Source organism: Glycine soja, chromosome 11 (assembly GCF_004193775.1).
Source record: "Glycine soja cultivar W05 chromosome 11, ASM419377v2, whole genome shotgun sequence".
Classification (NCBI taxonomy): domain Eukaryota; kingdom Viridiplantae; phylum Streptophyta; class Magnoliopsida; order Fabales; family Fabaceae; genus Glycine; species Glycine soja.
Genome location: NC_041012.1, coordinates 13,155,037 through 13,163,249, shown reverse-complemented (window position 1 = coordinate 13,163,249; position 8,213 = coordinate 13,155,037).

Sequence of the window (8,213 nt, the reverse complement as noted above, 5' to 3'; positions counted from 1 at the left end):
TGTCCTTGACGGCATGGGACATTTTCTTTAGCACAAGGTCTCCCTCATGGAACTTGCGCAAGCGTACCTTCTTGTCGAATGCACTCTTCATTCTTTGCTGGTACAAGCGCCCATGACTCATGGCCGTTAAGCGCTTACCCTCAATGAGGTTGAGCTGGTCATAGCGCGTTTGGGCCCACTCTGATTCCTTTAATCCAGATTCTGCCAGGATCCTTAATGACGAGACTTCTACCTCAAATGGTAATACAGCCTCCATCCCATATACCAATGAGAACGGCGTTGCCCCGGTTGACGTTCGCACTGAAGTTCGGTAACCGTGTAACACGAATGGGAGCATTTCGTGCCAATCTCTGTATGACACGGTCATCTTTTGGATAATCTTTTTGATATTCTTATTGGCCGCTTCCACGGCTCCATTCATCTTTGGCCGGTAGGGTGTGGAATTGTGATGCTGGATTTTAAACTCCTCACACATTTCCCCCATCATCTTGTTATTCAGGTTGGTGTCGTTGTCCGTGATAATCTTCCTAGGCAAACCATATCGGCAGATGATCTCTTTCTTAATGAACCTGACCACCACACCCCTCGTGACATTGGTATAGGAGGCCGCCTCGACCCACTTGGTAAAACAATCTATCGCTACGAGGATGAAGCGATGACCATTCAAGGCCTTGGGCTCAATGGCCCCGATGAAATCTATTCCCCACATGGAGAAAGGCCAAGGGGCGGACATGACATTCAGAGGATGTGGTGGGGCATTGACATTATCTGTGAACGCTTGACATTTGTGGCATTTCCTTACATGGACACAACAATCATTTTCCATGGTAAGCCAGTAATAACCTGCTCTTAGGATCTTCCTAGCCATAGCATGCCCATTGGCGTGCGTTCCAAACGAGCCCTCATGGACTTCCTCGATCATGTGACTTGCCTCCCTGGCATCCACACATCGCAGGAGTGTCATGTCGTGATTTCTCTTATACAGTATACTTCCACTCATGAAGAAACCGGCTGCCAACCTTCTCAATGTCCTCTTATCATTGTCGACAATCTCTGGCGGGTATTCTTTGCTTACGACATATCGCTTGATGTCAAAATACCAAGGCTTTCCGTCCCGTTCCTCTTCTACTTGGCAACAATGCGCGGGTTTGCCACGACACCAAAATTCAATGTAGGGTAGATCCCCGTGCGGCGTTAGCTGGAACATAGGCGCCAAAGTAGCGAGCGCATCCGCCATTTGATTTTCTTCGCGGGGAACATGATGGAAGGAGATCTCATCAAAGGTCTTAGCCAATTCCTTGATATAAGCTTTGTAGGGTATCAGCTTGGGATCTCTAGTTTCCCATTCCCCTCTCAGCTGATGGATTACCAACGCTGAGTCGCCGTATACCTTGAGTAGTTTGACATTGGAGTCAATTGCTGCCTGGACGGCTAGGGCACATGCTTCATATTCGGCCATGTTGTTAGTGCAATCGAATCCTAGCCTGGGTGTGAAAGGTACACATTGATTGTCCGGAGAGACCAATACTGCCCCAACGCCATGGCCTAGAATGTTTGACGCTCCGTCAAACCATACGGTCCATTTGTCCCGATCTTCGTCCAATTTTTCCTCAAACAAGGCCATGATGTCCTCATCAGGGAATTCAGGATGCACGGGCTGATAGTCGTTAAGAGGCTGTTGAGCCAAATAATCTGCTAAGGCGCTTCCTTTTATCGCCTTTTGGGTGACGTAGACTATATCAAACTCGGATAGCAGGACTTGCCACCGGGCGATTCGTCCCGTGAGAGTTGGCTTTTCAAAGATGTACTTAACCGGGTCCATCTTGGATATCAACCAGGTAGTATGGCTCAGCATGTACTGCCTTAGGCAATGGGATGCCCATACTAAAGCACAACACGTTCTTTCGAGCAAGGAGTAATTCATTTCACAGGTCGTGAACTTCTTACTTAGGTAGTAAACAGCACGCTCTTTCTTTCCGGATTCGTCATGTTGCCCCAGCATACACCCCATTGACTCGTCTAAGATTGTCATGTACAAGATGAGAGGCCTTCCAGGTACTGGTGGCATAAGCACGGGAGGATTCATAAGGCACTTTCTGATCCTTCCAAAAGCCTCTTGGCAATCCTCATTCCAGCGATCAGTTTGATTTTGCGTAAGAGTTTGAACAACGACTCACAAATGGTGGTGAGCTGCGATATGAATCTGGCAATATAATTCAAGCGTCCCAGGAAGCCTCGGACTTGCCTCTCAGTACGAGGTTCTGGCATCTCAAGGATGGCCTTTACCTTTTCGGGGTCTACCTCTATCCCTTTCTGGCTCACGATGAAACCACGCAATTTCCCTGATTTGACCCCAAAGGTACACTTGGCGGGGTTCAACCTTAATTGATATCTCTTAAGCCTTTCAAACAACTTCCGCAGGTTGACAAGGTATTCTTCCTCGGATTTGGATTTAGCAATTATGTCGTCCACGTAGACCTCGATCTCTTGATGCATCATATCATGGAACAAAGCTACCATGGCCCGTTGATAAGTTGCCCCGGCATTCTTGAGTCCAAAGGACATCACCTTGTAACAGAACGTCCCCCACAGGGTGACGAAGGTAGTCTTTTCCATATCCTCTGGCGCCATCTTTATCTGATTGTAGCCGGAGAAACCGTCCATGAAGGAAAATAAAGCGAAATTGGCCGTGTTATCCACGAGGATATCGATGTGTGGCAAAGGAAAATTGTCCTTGGGACTGGCCCGATTCAGGTCCCGATAATCCACACACATTCGTTCTTTCCCATCTTTCTTAGGGACCGGTACAATGTTAGCAACCCATTCCGGATACCGAGCGACGGCCAGAAAACCAGCGTCAAATTGCTTCTTCACTTCTTCTTTTATCTTCAAGGATGTTTTGGGCTTCATCCTTCTCAGTTTCTGCTTTACCGGGGAACACTCGGGATTTAGAGGTAATCGGTGCTGTACAATGTCAGAACTCAAACCGGGCATATCTTGGTATGACCAAGCAAAGATGTCTTGGTAGTCTTTTAGCAGGATTATTAATTCTTCACGGATAGGTGCGGTAATACCTGTGCCTATCTTTACTTCCCCTTTTCCACTGCCAACTCCCAAGTCTACTAGTTCTGTTTCTTCTTGATGAGGTCCCATTTCTTGGTCCTCATGGGCGACCATCCTTTCTAATTCTGGGGGAAATCCCACATCCTCGTTCCCTTCATCTTCCGTTGGATTCGTTTCTTGCTCGAAGTTGATAAGCGGGTCCCAGGTATTAGTACCTTCGGGGGACTCGTCATCGGATCTGCCGTTTCAGAAATAAAGAAGTAAACATGCAAATGAATGAGAATGGGTAGAGACGTAGGAACAGATGAAGAAAGATCCTTGTATTATAAATTCAAAAACAAAAGACACAAAGCCTTAACAAAAGGAAAAACTCTAAAGCCTAGGCCCAACTATAGAGCTTTTAAAACCGTAAAGGTTTACATTATGCTCGTTGCGTAAATGCCGGGGCGTTCCTCCACTTGCCAATTTCCCAGCTGGAAATCAGGAGGGCATGGTCGTACCAAATCCAATGTACTAGGAACATCATCCTCGTATACCGCGACCACTTGACCTTCGTCTCCCAGACCCGCGCTTATAAAGCTTCTATTTATGTGGCAGGGCGGGCTTCCTTCACTTTCTTGTATCAACCACGAGCTTTGACCACCGCTCTTCCTTCCTGCGATGCTTCTCTTTATATCTGCCTGAGTGGGCTTATAGCCTAAACCATACTTCCCACGATTTCCTTTGGCATTTATCAGGCTAGTTATGCCGCCGTTGTCTTTGCCTAAACCCATCCCGGGTTCGTAACCGTTCCCCAACATAACTCGGGCCATCATTACTGCTGCATCGGACAGGCAAGCTTGCCCAGAGAAGGAGTCCACGGAGGAAATGCTTACCACCTCAAAAGACTGGAAAGCGGTTTCTAATGACTCCTCTGCGGCTTCCACATAAGGCATAGAGGATGGGCAGCTCACCAAGATGTCTTCCTCGCCTGATACGATGACCAGATGCCCTTCCACTACGAATTTCAACTTTTGGTGGAGTGTTGAGGGAACAACTCCTACTGAGTGGATCCACGGGCGCCCCAGCAGACAGCTGTAGGGGGGGGGTTAATATCCATTATTTGGAAGGTAACTTGACAGGTGTGAGGGCCTATCTGTACTGGGAGATCGATCTCTCCCCTAACCTCTCGGCGGGTGCCGTCGAAGGCACGAACCACCATTGAACTCGGCTTTAAGTGGGAGGCATTGAATGGTAATTTCTCCAAAGTGCTCTTAGGCATCACGTTTAAACTGGAACCATTATCGATGAGCACTTTGGCTACGATATGGTCCATACACTTGACTGATACGTGCAAAGCTTTATTATGCCCTCTCCCCTCGGCGGGGATTTCTTCTTCGGCGAAGGCGAGATAGTTGTTGGCAGTGATATTATTGACCAGCCCTCCGAAACCTTCTACCGAGATATCTTGGGCCACGTGGGCCTCGTTCAAAACCTTCACTAGTAGAGCCCGATGAGGCTCGGAGCTCATGAGTAACTCCAACAGCGAGACCCTGGCCGGGGTTTTGTTGAGCTGTTCGATAACCTTGAATTCGCTCTGCTGAATTATACGGAGGAACTCGCTGGCTTCCTCTAGCGACACCTCCTTTTTACCATCCTTTTTCTCCGGAAGGCCTTTTGCCGGAATATCTTTATTCGAAGCGTGGGGTGCTTCGCCATCTTGTTCCTCCCCCACTTTTCCTTTTCCCTTGACGTCCGCGGGTTGGACTGGTAGGTCCGGAGGCGCGAACACACGACCACTACGGGTCACACCACTCAGTCCCGTGATATTTGTTACTTTAGCCGACAACGAGCTGACGTCGGTGGCTTCTTCTTCCTTCTCCCTCGGAGGTGTATATCTCCATGGTACTGCGTGGCTATTTTGGTATGGGAAAGGAACAGGTCTAGCTGCTAAGGGGTGTCTGGGCTTTTGCGAAGCTGTGCCCTTGGTGAAGTATATCACCAAGGGTTTGGGCCTCGCAACACCGCTCCCATCCGTGGACTGCATGCATATATGCTGCTCTTCTCTTCCTTCACTGCCAACTTCCAGTCGACCTTGATCTATCATTTGCTGTAACAATTCCTCTACTTCCAAACATGTTTCCATGTCATGCAGCTCACCGAAATGCAGTAAACAGGAATCCTCCTTACGCCCACTATGAGGAATCACACCTCCCTTTTGTAGGGCCTCAAAGATAAACCTCCTAGGGGTTGCCACATCCTTTAAAGGTTTAGACCTGCGCGGCCTATCGGACTCAACCGCGTTAACCGCTCCCCCTCCATGATTGGTGAGCGGGTTGGTTCTCACATTGGGCCGATCCTCTTGGAAAGTCAGCCATCCAGCATCTATTAAATGTTGGACCTTGTATTTAAGGGCCAAGCATTTTTCAACGGAATGCCCCGGGACACCCCCATGGTACTTGCAAGTTGCGTTAGGGTCATACCACTTTGGGAAAGGGGGTTGGAGGACCTTTCTGGGAGTTACCACGGCCAAATGGTTGGCGATGAGGGACGGCAAGAGGTCTTCGTACGTCATTGGGAGTGGGGTGAATTCTTGAAATGGCCTCGGAGGGAAGTTCCTTGTTGTGTTGGAATTACCGGCCGGGCGAGTTGTGTTCGGAGTTGGAACTTGGGGAGCTTCCCTCTGGGTGGGTGCCTTAGGCTGCACAGGTGCTGAACTAGAGGCGTTCCCGGTATGAGTCGAGAAGCTCGAGTGATGTTGCGCGTACTGATGGGTACCATGAGGTGTCTGCGGGGGTTTGACCCACGCGGGTGTTGAAGAGACGGCATGGGCATCTCCTTCCTTCCTTTTTGCCCCCGTTGCCTCGATTCTTTTGGCATTCGCACTCGTGGAGGAAACGTAATTGAACTTTCCTCTTTTCAACCCTACCTCGATTCTTTCCCCGGCGAACACTAGGTCCGTGAAGCTGGACGACATGTAACCTACTAGCTTCTCATAGTAGAACACTGGCAAAGTGTCTACCATCATAGTGATCATCTCTCTCTCAACCATGGGAGGAGCTACTTGTGCTGCCAGGTCCCTCCATCGCTGTGCGTATTCTTTAAAGGTTTCCCCCTCTCTCTTGAACATATTCTGCAGCTGAGTGCGATCTGGAGCCATATCGGAATTATACTGGTATTGCCTTAGGAAGGCAGTAATCAGATCCTTCCAAGTACAGATACGGGAAGCTTCCAAATTAGTGCACCACACTACCGCGGCTCCGGCCAAGCTATCTTGAAAAAAGTGTATTAATAGCTTTTCATCCTTAGAGTGTGCGCCCATCTTGCGGCAGTACATCTTGAGATGGTTTTTGGGACAAGTCGTCCCTTTATACTTATCGAAGTCCGGCTCTTTGAACTTCGGGGGAATAACAACATCGGGTACTAAGCAAAGATCCGTCATGTCTGCGAACGAATAGTCCCCAAATCCTTCCACGGCTCTCAATCTTTCCTCGAGGAGATCAAACTTCCTCTTTTCTTCAGTTGCCGGGGGCGGTCCTTCCGTGGACAAAACTATTGGTTGTGTCGCGATGTTGGGTTGAGGCAACATGCTGGGTGCCGGCCCTTCGGGGATCGGGGGATAGAACTCGACATCCCTTCGAGCATAGTCTTGAGGGTCTTTGTGGACCTCGTCGGGCTGTTGAGGAGGCTCTCTTTCAAGGACGGGAGAAGCAATATGGCCCGCATCGTCTTGCAAGACGGGTGGTGAGTAGTTGGGCGGCAATCCATAAGGGTAAGCCGCTCGGTTGTATCCCAGGTGAGGGCTGCCATCGTGCCCCAGTGTGTCCCTTCCCCGTCCTACTATGTTTGAGGGAGGATGGTGCGTAGTTGCCAAGAGAGTTGGGTCTGCTTCGGCAGCCGAACTGACAGCGGCAGCGGTGGCCGCATTTTTCTCCATGAGCTGCCTCATTCCTAACATGGCCTCCATCATGGAGGCCATCTGTTCTTTCAGAGTCGACATGTAGGCTTTCATCTGTTCCTGTGTCTCCTCTTAATCACCCATCGTTCTAGATTTGGATCTGGTGCGATAGGGATGCCTTGTGGCGCGTTTAGTTATGGTGTTTTTCCCTAAAAAAATCAAACGTGAGGAGTGGGTAAAGAATGCATGCTAGAGATAAAATGCAGGAGTGATTTGATTCGCACAAGCTTTTTTGGAGTAGAAACATGGGACCAACTCATTTTATTTCAAAAAGTTGTATCTAGTCAAGGTCTGAGAGACCATACAAGTTTCCTAGCGATTTCTATTTATGTGGGCCATTAAGTCTATCATATGCTGACAATAGCCGAGAAGCCCATGAATTTCTTCGGGGGCGGAGTAGGTGTCCGCCATCGCTTTGGCCTTGGCTAACAATCGGGGAAGTTCCTGACTCCCATTCAAGGTAAGAGCAAACCGATCCATCCACATGGTTGCCTCTTGGTGTAAAGAGTCGATCACCCTTCCTCTAGCCTCTTTTTCCGCGTATACTTGGGCATACTCGTCCGCGATCCTATGCTCGTGGGCCGTGGCTAGACCTAACTCTTCTTGGTACTTGGCGATGATAGCTAGCATGTTGGTCTCCGTCTCGCATAAACGCTGAGACAAGCTTCTTTTGGACCTCGAACAGGCAACTAACTCTTCTTTCAAAACCATGCTATGTGCTCGCGACTGGTCCCTCTCTTCCCTTCGCAGCTTGAGTTCATTGTTGCTACCCCACAGAGCTCCGCGAAATTTGTTCCGGCCATACTCTTCCTTGCGAGCCCTCTTGGTCTCTTGTTCAAGGGCTCGTGCGGTAGTGGCATTCTCTTCCCGTAATCCGGCACACTCCTTCCGGATGTGTGTAGCGGCCAACTTGAACTTCTCCTTGGCAAGTTTCGCCTTTCCTAACTCGCTTTTGAGAGCTTGGACTTCCTCGTCCTCTTCCGGTGCTTCAAAACTCTCTTCGCTGACGACCTTTAACTTGGCGAGCCAATCCAAACCTCGTATATGAACTTTCAGCCATTCATGGTAATCACCAATGGCGCCATTACATGAGAAAAGGACTCCCTCCTTTCCTTCCTTCCATCGGGGGAACCAATTGATTGTTCTACCTCCTATCCCAGCCAAAAGCTGGTCCCAATCTATTCTTCTCTTTTCAGTACACGAGCGATGGCTC